This window comes from Clupea harengus, chromosome 7 (assembly GCF_900700415.2).
Source record: "Clupea harengus chromosome 7, Ch_v2.0.2, whole genome shotgun sequence".
NCBI lineage: Eukaryota > Metazoa > Chordata > Actinopteri > Clupeiformes > Clupeidae > Clupea > Clupea harengus.
Genome location: NC_045158.1, coordinates 20,046,027 through 20,059,289, shown reverse-complemented (window position 1 = coordinate 20,059,289; position 13,263 = coordinate 20,046,027). Strand labels below are relative to the sequence as shown.

Sequence of the window (13,263 nt, the reverse complement as noted above, 5' to 3'; positions counted from 1 at the left end):
CAAACTACGGTAATGTGACTATATTCAATAAAGGAAAGGTTGGCCCCATTTTCTTTCTAGGTAGGCTGATAGTATCTATATGTAATTAATACTGAGCCACCTTAATGAATTAGGATTCTAAACCTGTTCAGTGCATGTTTATATGATATTTTCTTAGGGTTTTACTTATGTGACATGGTTGACCATTAATTTGCTATACATGGAATTTGCATGCTATTTCAGGAAGCATCAAATCTCCTGATTTGCACTATTAGTCTGCCTCTATTTTTTATTAAACAATATCCTCGATTTAATTTAAATTCAGTTATGGAAAATAAATATTGTTTTTATAGTAATTCACATAGTTAGATAAGTAGTTGTGTCCGCTATTATCCTATAAAGGGTCATATAACACACACATGACATCATTAAGAATGGATTTGTAACACATGTATTTAAGTATATCCTCTTTGAACGTGCCATCGTGACTCTTCATTCCATTTTTGCTACCACTTGTTTCCTGTACGATCCTGAATCAGCTGGACAGTCCAGGTGTCGCCCATCCTCTCCCTATCGATTAGTTCTGCCTGACAAGGGACTGTGTATATCCCTGGGAGCTCAGAGCCGGATGACTGGAGCATGTCCAAAAAGCATTTTAGACCCCTGTCAGGACCAGTAGTGAGACTGTCACATCCCCAACCTCATGAAATATTTACAGTCCAGAACCCCTTCCTGGGAGAGCGCCGAAGGCAGGTACAACGACGTAGGAGTGAAATATTGATGTTTTAAAATATTAATTGAGATTTGCCATGGCACTGTCTTTATAGTGATGTTGGTGGTATTATTTGGGGTTGAAAGCACAGTGCACTGGAGATATGGTTGTGTAACATTATTAATTTGAACCCAATTCAAAAGTATTTGACATGTGGAATATTTACTGTGCACCAAATGCTAAATCAAATTAAAACAGTAACTCATCTTCAGAGATGAAGTGCATTCTAGTTATAAGAAAACAGGATGGTACAATGTTAAATGTTTACAGTGTCTCAGTGGCCTTCTTGCAGATAATTATCACCAACCGCAAGTATTCTCTAAGATGAGTAACAGGAAAGGCATGCAGTTCCAGTCGTTATAGAAGATACTGAGATAAAATCAAACTTAAATTAAGCAATCAGTGGCAAGCAGCCAACATTTAAACAGACAATCCTGTCATTTTTTCAGCAGTTGGCCTCACAGCAGTGTTTGTACTTTACCAGCATGTTGTAGAATTACCATAGACTTCTTTCACTTTTAAAAAATATTCACTGCTGTAATATGTGACCAGACGTTGAGCTTTGTACTGCTTTTTTGGGGGGTGGGGGGAAGGGACAGTCCCCAAATGTTAGTTGAACAGTGTGCCCCCACCTACCCTTCATCTATTGTGTCTAGAAATACTCCACTCCATTTGGACTGGGGCTGTAGCTACTGTCTCAAAGTCCTGTGAATGGATCAGTATGGCAAGTCGAAACACTTCCTGTCTATGATCACCTAACCATTCCCTACAGCTCACTGACTGGCAGTACAATAAAACAACCAAGCAAACAAAGATGTTCCTCTCCACAGAGCATGTTCATATTACCAAACAAAACAAGCCAGGGTATGGTGCAGCAGTACCTAGATGGCCAAATTGACCCAGAAATGTGTTTCATAAACACCTCCAGGCAGACATGACTACCGGCTTAACTTTAGAAGCAAGAGGTTGAAGATGCACTGCAGTATTTTCAGAGGAGTGAGCATACGGATGAATTCTCTCCGCTGCTCAACTGCTCCCGTGAATAATTAAAGAGGAGGAAAAAAAGCTAAATAAAGGCCAGCATTAAAGAGTTTCTTTTTTGACTGCTGCTCAATGGTAAAAACATCTCGCTTGTGGAGAGTGTCCCAGCTAAGGTTCAGGTGAAATGGATAAGCTCATGTATGAATCAGGAGGGAGTGAGTGGAGCAGAGAGGGAGATGGCGCTTTTGCAGGGTGACTGAAAAAGCAAAGCAGGCTGGTGTTGACACACTTCAGTAAGCCGAAGCCACTATGTCCTGATTCGGCCCCTGAGAAGTGGATACACTGAGCTCTGACATCAGCTAGTCAGTTAGGGGAGAGTTCACCTTGAAATTCTCAGGAGGCTTCCCTGTGAAGGGCATGGGCCTCTCCCAGTTAAGCTGCTGTGCCTGAGTGACTGGAGTGGGAGTTTGACTGCACCCCTGCAGATAGTGGGTAAAAGAGGCCACGCAAAAGTCAGGACTAGTAGGACGGGGAGATGGATAGATAAACAGATGGAAACAGATTGTTGTGCCACACAACGGTAAAATTATGGGTGAATTTGTCTTGAACAAAATGATTTTCACCCAAGCTGTTGCCATCACACTGTGTTTTAGTAAAATTGTTGTTGCTGTAAATTTTCATTTGTACGACAAAATTCCTGACAACAACAGACATTTTGATAAGCTGTGCTGATTATGTTTGATGGAAATGTTTCCTTCAGCTGTTTGCTGTGGATAATCAGGTTAAATATGGCCATGATTGTGATATGATTATGAGCGTGTTCCATGCTCTTGGTCTCTAATGAATCTGTGTTTAAAGGTTTTAATCATATGTAAATATAACATTTATAAATGTACATATTCTCCATAAATTGTAGAGGCAGGAAATTATAACCTTCCTTGCAAACACTATGTTAGTGTAAAACCACTGCATTTTTGTCCATAACAGCTGCCTATCCTCCAAACTATACTGTGCTTAAACAGCTGCCAATCCTCCAAACTATACTATACTTAAACAATGCTAGCTGCCTGCAGACCTCAGTAAAATAATATGGTGGAGAAATAAACTCACACGTATCATCTGACCAGGGGTGCAATTCCGGAAAACGGCACATAGCAACCAGCAAGGCAACTGAAAGTGAGTGTTTAAAGTGATAGTCTTTGACACGGAACTACAGCATTCGCTGTAGAGCCTTTTTTTGTGAACAGCACTCCAGAATAATGATGTCAGAGCCCAGACTCCTCATCGTGATGGGGCTAGATGTGTGAAATGGCCTCTGCTGGATCTTCTGTAACTTTTCCTCCTGGAGGTGCATCGCGGTGCCTGTCCTCCCACACTGCATTTCAAACGCACCCTCTGCCCGGTGACTAATCTCTGGAGGAGGAACATGTCATGTCTCCTGCAGCTGAACAAATGGCAGTAGGCACCAGCAAATCTACTCCTGCAGGCTGGTATAAAGCAGAGGGTGAGTTATGATTTGGTAATATGTTGGCCATATTTTTGAAAACTGTATAGAATTGAAGCTTTTCATTGCTAAAAAAGGATTCTGAGTTAGAGTTAGGATTGTCTACACACCATCTTCTCCTAATTTTTGCACTCTCTCAAACACTTTTCTTTGCCACAATAGTGCAAATAAAAGAAATCCATACAAATATCCACTTTGTGTTATTGCTTTTAGTCACTTAGAGGTAGGCCAAAACTGCATTTGTTGCAGATGTGCATTACAATTATAAATTACTATGCTAATTTATGGCTCATTCCATGTGAATCATTGCATCAGTTGGTTATGGTTGACCTGTACGTAGGACAGCACTGTGAACAGTTCCCTTAGGATTTAAACCTCACATTCATAGCTAGCCCTCAGCAGACATGGTAATAAACCTGTCAACTCTGAGCGAAGCCATGCCCCTTGTGATCAAGGCGATCCCTCACCCTGGGATAGACCTGTACTTCTGCACAGTTTGGCAAAAAAGGAAAGGATTACATGTGCAGAGGAGAAGAATTCAACAGAAGAAGAACTGAGAAGCACTAGCATCTTAGCTAAGGTAACTAAATAACTACAAGAAGTGCTCATGCTGATAATGTGTAGTTCATGACCATGAACCCTATGAGACAGCACTACTCTCCTACCAGACAGGGAGAGTGGGATAGAGGGAGGTGAGGTGTTTGAGAGGTAGGCTGTACAAGAGAGGAGAGAAGAAATAAACTAATATTTTAAGATCAAGTAGAATATTTTAAAAGCATTTTGAAGAATTCTTGAGTGCGGAGAGGGATGCCAGAATGCTTGAGAAGATGATTTGGGATGGGATCTGACTGTGGATACAGTGCATGTGGGTGTCTAATACATGTCGATAACTGTCTCAGCCAGCCCTCCCCATGTGGGATTAGACTAGTGGAGCAGTGGACTAAATAGTGCATAACCTACTTTCAATGATTGCAGAGGGGACTAAGAGAGAAATAGAGAGTGTGTGTGAGAGAGATACTGGGAGGGAGGGAGAGAGAGAGAAGGATGGAAAGAGAGTGAAAGAGAGAGAGGGAGTGTGTGTGTGTGTGTGTAAGATGGAGGGAGAGAGAGATGGAGAGCAAGAAAGTATTTTTGTGAGCTCAGTTTGTTTTATTAGGTCAAGAGATATCCTGTGTCTCTGCAACAGCACCAGCTGATGAGATATGGGCAGAGTGGCTGAAGATGGATGATGGATCCTCCCTCAGGAAAAACTCTTAGGCATGTTTTATGTCTTTCAAAACACACACACACATACACTCACACTCGCGCGCACACACAAACACACGCACATACACTCATTCACACACACACACACACACACACACACACACACACACACACACACACACACACACACACACAAATTTCCTTTGGGATTAATAAAGTATCCATCTATCTATCTATCTATCTACACACACACGCACAAACACACACACACACACACACACATACACTCGCACTTACGTGCATACACACACACACATACACACACACACACACAAACACACATACACTTGCGCGCACACATACACACACACACACACACACACACACACACACACACAAACAACAACCTCCCTACTCAAACACCTATACATAGTGAAGCTGTGTTGTAATACAAATTTCGAAGTGCAGAGCTTTTGCGAAGAGCTTGTAAATCAGGATATTTGTGTCTCTGGAAGACCTGGCTATCACTCACCTGGAACCTGAAGGAGGCTCTTTCAGCCCTGCATGGATTTGTGAGTCAAGCCCTCACCCACACCCACGCCCATGCTAAGTGTGGTAATGCCAGGCAGGGACAAGCCATTGCAAGCTTGTCCATTGATGTCTAGTCTTAGGTTGACATTACATTCATTAGATTTATGTGGATCTTTTTCATTTTCCCCTGTGAAACATCCCTGTGCTTGTAAACCACACAGCTTCACAAAACACAGTCTTTGTGTCATTGCACACACACACACACACACACACACACACAGTCACACACACACACACACACACACACACACACACACACACACACACAGAGACACACACACACACACACAGACACACACACACGAACACACACACACCTGAGAGCTGATTCAGTGACTTGGATTCCACAAGTCACAGCTTGTCCAGCTGCTGCTAAACGTGTGACTCTTTGCAAACTGTTCAAGGTTCAGAGTTGTGGCCATTGTCAGTGTTCTGGTTCTTCCAGTGGCACACGCCCAACATGTACTGTACAGAATCCGTTAAATCTGTTTGTGATGGAGCGTGTTCGCACATGTCTCCTCTTTGGCCTACACCAGATTTTGGCGCACAAACTATAAGCATAGCGGTCAGTCAGAACAAGAGTGGTGCAAGACATACATAGCTTGCACTGCGGTTTAACCCAACCCAACATGACTCATAAACACATCAAATGTGTTAGAATAACATCAAGATAAATTAAATTGTAAGTGTATAAATAGTAACTACAATTACAATGAGACCATGTAATGGAACAGGTAACATACAAGGCAGCTGAATGGTTCCTGTGTTTTGAGATATTTGGTAATGCATGAGTTCTTTGAAGTTATGCAACATTTATTTAGACACTAAAAATAGTTCCTAAAAAAGGAATTGTGTCTGACAAGATTTCCCTTTACAACAAAACAGCTAAAACAATGTGAACAGCTATAAGACAGTGTGCATCCTAACACTATCATCCCCCACATGAGATCCCACATGGACACTAACACACTTATACACAGCTTGCACATCTCTCTGTGGTGTCAATGTTTTGCCCAAAAGTGTCATAGCACACAGTCCCCACAAAAAACAGGGACACTTTTTATGAGACTAAAACAACACATCTCCCCTTGAACCAGTGAGACAGTGAGAGAGAAAGAGGGATAAATAAATAGATAGAGAAAGGGAGAGAGAGAGAGAAAGAGAGGTTCCCATCTGCCATGGAACTGTCATCTCACATATAAACGGGGGAAACCACTGCTTCCCAGATAAGTAGATCAATCTAACAGAGTCAACACATCAGCTGGACTTACCTGAACCTGCAGTGTAAGATCACAAGGCGAGGAACAAAGTGTGACTTCCCCCCCTGACCCGAGCTGCTTGTGTGCGCTTCTCTGCTGTCCCTCCAGATGTCAAAGAAGAATTGCTCACACTGCTGGAACTGCTTACCCTCTCTCTATTACTCCCTCTCTCTCTCTCTCTCTGTCTCCCTCTCCCTCCCTCCTTCTCTCCCTCCCTATCTCTATCTAAGAAGATGTGGGCGTTCTGTCATTCCTGCATAAACAAATAGTGCCTCCTCTCATTCCTTCATCTTGTGCCTCTCCCCTCGTGGTTCCATCTCTCTCTTTCTTTCTCTCTCTCTTTCTCTCTCTCTCTTTCTCTCTCTCTCTCTCTCTCTCCCTGTCCTTCTCTCTCTTTCTCTCTCTCTCTCTATCCCTCTCTCTCTTTCTCTCTCTCTCTCTCTCTCTCTCCCTCTCTCTCTCCCTGTCCTTCTCTCTGATATATGCCTCCTCTTAACCTGTTTCTCATTCCTACTATCTGTACATCTTTGCCGTTGGTCTTCTCTTTCTTTCTCTCTTCCTCTCTTTCTCCAAGTTGTAAAATTGTGTTTCATAGCATTGGTTGACAGAATTTCTGTTTAGAGTGTCTAACATTCATGTGGGTTTAAAGCAGTAACAGAGAGAAAAAAGATGAGTAAACTTAAAGCACGCTTCAAAAACAAGCTCACAATTTTGGCCAAAGCCAAAGCTGTTTGAGCCTATTTCCCCTATGGTACTTTCTTTTTTAATCTGGACAAATCTTTTTGAGTCGACTGGGCTCCACAGCTTGTGCGCCTGTATCACCAGATTTCAGGCTAAATCCCTCAAATGATGGTTGGTCTCCCACTGCAATGTATCTGCCTCCCTGCCACTTGTCCACATGACAGGGGTGGCATGTGTGGGCAGGCAACAGACTCCCTGGCACAGCAGGAACAAGGGAAATGGAAATATCTCCAGTGTTTGATCTTCACGAACCGCAGCTATCACAGGCTGCCCTCTTCCTTGTCCGAATCTGTGTCACCTGTCACTTCTCTGTTGTCTTGGAGACTTGTCTTGTGCATGTTGTAAATGTCTTCTTTTGTTCACTTGAGTGATTTAGGTCAGGTTTATGTGACCAAGCATCATGTCATGTGTATGCTTTCATTGGCATTTGTATGCTTTTAGAGCTTGCAATTGTGTGTGTGTGTGTGTGTGTGTGTGTGAATCTGTGACACACTAACTCACACGCATGCATATACACCTATACCAACCTGTGTGTGTGTACAGTCTAAGTATATATTTCTGTGTGTTTACACTTTTAACAGCTTGGCTAATAATAAACCTGCACCAAACCTGCACCACCTGCCCCTCTAATCTGTGTAACCTGATGTAATGACAGGTGTTCACCTTCAAACCGCATGTGGTCCCTTGAAGTCAGACATCTATCCTGCCTCGTCATCCTCAGCCCCTCTCCTCTCCTCTCCTCTCATCCTTCCCTCTCTTTTTTTCCTCTCCTCTCCTCCTCTCTCCTTTCCTCTCCCCCTTTCCACTCACTGTTATCTTTCATTCATCTCTTTTTCTACACAGGAAATCAACAGGAGTTTTTTTTTTTTTTTTTAAGTGCCCTGTTTGTGTTCCTTGAACTTGGGAGAGATCCCACTGGGAAGGCTGGGGGGCGAAGCCATTTGTGAGTGAGTTATTTCTCCCTGTGCCCTTGCCAGTCACATTGTTTGTTTGTTTTGTTCGGTGAGATTTATGTACGCACACCTGGTCTATTTTGGAGAAGGCTGTGGCGAGGCCGCGGTGCGGTGAGTCAATGCCGAGTTTTGAACGATGCCGTGCTTAAATCCAGGTCATGTTTTATGTAAGTGGAAGAATTTGTGAGGTTTAAGGTGCAGCTATTTACTCACTCATTTTAAGCCAACTGAAAAATCTCAATATGAGTTCATTATTAGAATTTCATTAACATGATCAGTTTCATAATGACCTTGGAGAAATTAATACATAGTAGGTAGGGGTAGTTGTTCTGGGCTGGTCAGTAGTGTTTCTGGGTTATATTCTCCATTGCAGAACCCACTGTCAGTGTCTGACAATGTCAGTTATTTACAGTGATTCAGAGCTTGTCTTTCCAGACCCAATTAACTCTGACACGTCCAGATGTAGGCACACCATACAATTCTTCTATATGCACCTCTAAATCTAACTCAGGGGTTTTCAACTGGTTTTGTCCCAGGGACCACCATTCTGACTAGAAAGTAATTTGCAGCCCACTGATGTGCCTGCACGGGCGTGCGTGTTTGTAACCGCTGCCGCCACGCCCCCTCCCCCCGCACAGATATTCTGCCTATAACACTTAAATATGTGCAGTTATCAGGGTAGATCACTAACCGCCATCGCCACGCCCCTTTCCCCCGCACACATATTCGGCCTGTTGCACTTGTCAGTGTAATTTCTTTGATATGTTTCACGATATTCAAGAGTAATCTGGAAATGTGTTGAAATATCAAAGCGAATTTATTAAAAATAAAAAAAATCAATGGTGAACTGACCAACATAGGCTCATGTCGCGGACCCCCTGCAATGCCGTCGCGGACCACCAGGGGGCCACGGACCCCCGGTTGAAAACCCCTGATCCAACTAACTAGAGGAGAGCAAATAGGCTAGTCACACCAAGTAGTGAAAATAAAAGCTCCTTGAGTTATTTGTACACAAATAGAACCTATGCTCAAATACATTTCTTTACAGCACTAAATAAATCAGTTGGTATTGTAGCAATCACTTTACTTGCACAATCCCTTTGGGTTGTTTATAATAGATGTTGTTTTGGTGGCTGGCAGGCAGACGTCAGTAGCAAGTCTGAACACCTGGTGTCTCAGCAGCTGCCCTGCCCCCCTCCCCACCCCCCTGTCCCTAATGCCGTGCCACAAAGCAGCAGAATCCCAGCAACAGACCGCGGATCAATACTGAGTAAATTGAGAACAGAGACCCAGGGAGATGCGCCTGACCCACTCGACACACACACACACACACTGTCGGAGCTGAGCCGGGCTCCAGAGATGGTGTTCGTGGCCTGGGGTCAGGGCTGGCCTCCGTGTCCACTGAACTAAGACAACCCCGGGGCCACTGGGTCGCAGATCCACTGAGGTTTTAAATGCTGCAGGATTCAATTTCAGCTGGTTCTGTTGTGCGGCTGCCTGCTGTCCTTGGGTCTGGGTAATCTGCAAACAAGCGCCCTCTGCCTCTCTGTCTTACAGACTAAAAGTTTATGAACCAGGTTCTCTTTAAAAAAACAAAAAACATTGTGCACATTGAAATACAATATTTATTTATACCTTTTGGGGTACTGTGGAGCAATGTAACTCTCTTCCTTATAAACTCCACTTAAACGTTGCAGTATCTATGATGGTAATGGTAAAATTATATTTGGGACGTCCAACAATTAAGTGACATTTAAATGACAGCCAAACAAAGACAGACCATGAGCCATTGTGTGCTGACACCAAATGCACTATCTCTCTTTCACAATGCCCAAAGGGTGAACAATCATTTTCATATCATTTGACTACTAGACGATAGTGTTCTTAAAAAAGCTTGAGAGTTCTAAACCATATTTTTGTTCCTGTTGACTCTTTGTTATTGATGCCACAAGTCATACTAGTGTGTAAAATGCATTTAGTGTTTGAAAACCTACTGCAGCCATTTCAAACAGCTTTGTGAAAATACACGTTCATAAATACCCAAAATCCAAACGCCCCATAATCATGTATTTTGAAAAGATCGCTGATATACAGAAATATATGAGAGCATCATGGCAACAAATGTGGCAAAGTAAACAATAATATTATGTAATATAATTTACAGAGAAAACACCCAAATTAACATCTAAACGCCTGAATTGCTAAATTTGGATATCTTTGACAGCATGAAACCGTAACTTCTCCTCAACAATGCATTGACCTCAAGACTTATTTTAAGGCAATTATGTAACTCAGGGTCAAGTGTCAAGTTCTGTTCTTTTCGGGCGCACTTGGGTCTTCACAGTGCAACTGGGCCCCTTCATGACACTCTGTAGATAAATCAGCTTTATTCTTCATTGAAATTCTGCCCAAATGGCCCTTGCTGTTGTCCGCTGTGAGACTTGTTTTGGGCGATATATCAAAGTAAAAAGTGTAGAGGTCAGACTGATGAGTCTGTTCATCATGGTGATGTGACGCTTTTAATACGAGGGCCTTCTGTTCCTGCCCAACACGCTGCCAGGAAGTAATTAGGCGGCTGGATGGCACTGCTTTGGACGGTCGCCCCACGAAACCCGTCGCCCCAGTGAAATGCCACAGTGTTTGGTGTGCTTGTTTATGGATGAATGAGTTTAACAATTTGCTTTCTGTTGACTAGGAGCATTTTTCACAGCGGGGAAGCGGACACAGTGAAACAAAGCTATAAGGTACGTCACATTTTCATAACCACAAAACCAATCTTAATAACGGGAGGAGAAGCGTGGCACAGGGGAGACTGTACAAATGTTTTGTTGCTGTGTACAGTTAAATAAGATACCACACAGAACAAGAGAACGGTCGAGGGAATAGGTGTTGGATAAAACCCAGGGGGTAATGAAGCTAAAGTGAAGTGAAGGTTGAGTGTGTAGGACGGCGCCCAGTGCCGTGTCATGTATTAAACATGACACACAGCATGATCAAAGTCACAACATCATCAAGTCAAACAAATATCACAAATGTGTACATACTTGTATATATATATATAAATGTGTATATAATAACATAACATAACATACAACAACATATAATAACTTAATAAATACTATTTTCACAACAATATTTGTCTGTTTAGACTGTTTAGACTGTTTAGACTGTGTCTAAAATGTGAGAAAACAGATATGTTTCTGGATGTAGAAATAGGTAGCTGGCTATGATTGTGAATGACAGTGCCCACACATCTCAAATATAACCCAGACAAGAGGAAAAGAAAAATAGAGGAAGATCGGTACAGAGAAGTCAAAAGTCAAGGTTGAGCAGCAGCCCATATAATCTGTCCAACCCCCTGAGTGTGTGTGTGTGTGTGTGTGTGTGTGTGTGTGTGTGTGTGTGTGTGTGTGTGTGTGTGCGTGTGTGTGCAGAGGTTCCAGCTCACTGATAAGCAGGAAGAGCAACCCCCAATCACATCTTCTAAAACACACACTTTAGTCTCCCCCCTTTCATCCACACAAGAGCACGCGCCTGTGACCCTCCCCCCTCAGTCATGCACACACACACACACATGCGCGTGTTTGACCTCTGGCCCTGTTCTTTAACCACACTTCGTTAGCTGAGGTCAGTGGGGGCGGGCCTTCATCTGCAGGATGACCCCTGGAGAGTCACAGGGACATCTGACAGGAGGGGTGTGTGTGTGTGTGTGTATGTGTGTGTGTGTGTGCGTGTATGCGTGTGTGAATGTATGATATAAGACTGACCAAAATGTGATGGTTCATCTAGCAGTTCCTGTCCATGATAACTACTATGCAAATTTGAAAAAATGAACCTACCTTTATATAGTCAAACTGTGCTAATTAATGAGCGATCAACCAATCCCACTGCACATGTGTGCACTTCATATCTGTAGGCTACTAATGCTGAAGGAAACCCTGCCTTTCTTTCTGTGTTATATAGGCCATGGACAGACACTGATCCTTATCCCAAGAGATGAACTACACTGGCATAGCGTGAGCGATAGCACAGCAGATATAAAGAAAGTGGAAGATGGAGAAGAGAGATGGAGTGAGGGTGAGAAAGAAAGCAAGAGAAAGGGAAGGAGAGGAATGAGAGAACAAGAGAGAGAGAGAGAGAGAGGGAGACAGAGAGAGAGAGAGAGAGCAATCTGTACCTTTTGTTTTCGTAGCATAAACAGCATGTCAGGTCCTGGCTTATATTGATTTTACTCCGTGCTCTTCTCCTTCCCTCCTCTCGCAGGGCTGGAAGGGGGCACAAAGCAGGAGGATGATGTCTTGAGCTGCGGAGCCGGGAGCTGAAGGCAAGGGCACCCCGCTCAGCGCTCAGGTGTGAGTGCAGACGGCCAGGTGTGAGTGCAGACGGCTCGACCTGCCCCCACCCCCCTGATCTCCTCGGGCATGATGCCCCCACATGCCCCCCCCCCCCCCCCCCCCCCCCCCCCCCCCCCCGACAGGCCTGTGTCCATAAAATACCTATCGCATAAAGACAGGAGAGGAGACAGTAAGACCCCAGGATAGGAGTGGAACAGAGTTCAAGTGTGAGCTCTGGGAGGCACAGAAAAACAAGGGTAAACAGTGAGCTGAAGATATAAGCCTGAAGACACAGTGTTCTTTAATAAGTGTTCCTTGAAAATGTTATTGAAAAGGCAGACAGCACACACCTGAATGTGTGATTAAACACAACACACACAATAAACATCACACACACCTGAGAGTGTTAATAATAAAAAAAAACATGCAGAAAAAACAGCACACACCTGCAAGAGATACAGAATGTGACTTAGCACAGTATTAGGGTACCCATCCACCACCTCCAGTTTGGACAACCATTACCTAGGGCCTCATGCAAATGATGTTGCAAAGGATTCATACAATCACTGGGTAGTGTTCCAGTATTCCAGTGTTCTAGTGTTCTTGTCACCACCATTGGAAGACATTGGCATTAAACAGTCTCACTGCTTTTATGTCATCTGACACATTTGTTCACGGAGAATGGAGACGCGTCCGTGAAATAAGTGTATTTTGACGCGCTGTCTGCTGCCAGAGCGGCTCAGAGCCCTGGGAGGTTTGGGTCGGTCGTACATCATCATGGACAACAGAGTGGCCCGGTGGCCTAGTGCCCGCTCTGACAGCTCAGGGTGACGTGTGAATGGAGAGTCGTCACAGCGCCACTGGGGCTGACCTCAGCTGTAAAAAGGGGAGCTTGGATAGCGGGGAAGGTGGAAGATGCCACTGCCTGTGATTTAAAGAGCAA

At 43.7% G+C, this 13,263-nt stretch overlaps 1 protein-coding gene across 1 annotated transcript in view; it reads right to left on the bottom strand.

The window, feature by feature from the left end:
• The window catches only part of lzts1 (leucine zipper, putative tumor suppressor 1), a 29,563-nt gene extending 22,928 nt beyond the window's left edge, over positions 1-6,635 (bottom strand). Inside the window, exon 1 of the mRNA XM_031570779.2 lies at positions 6,305-6,635. The gene's annotated coding sequence lies outside the window, so the exon portion shown is untranslated. The remainder of the gene's footprint in view (positions 1-6,304) is intronic.
• Positions 6,636-13,263: the final 6,628 nt, after the last annotated feature.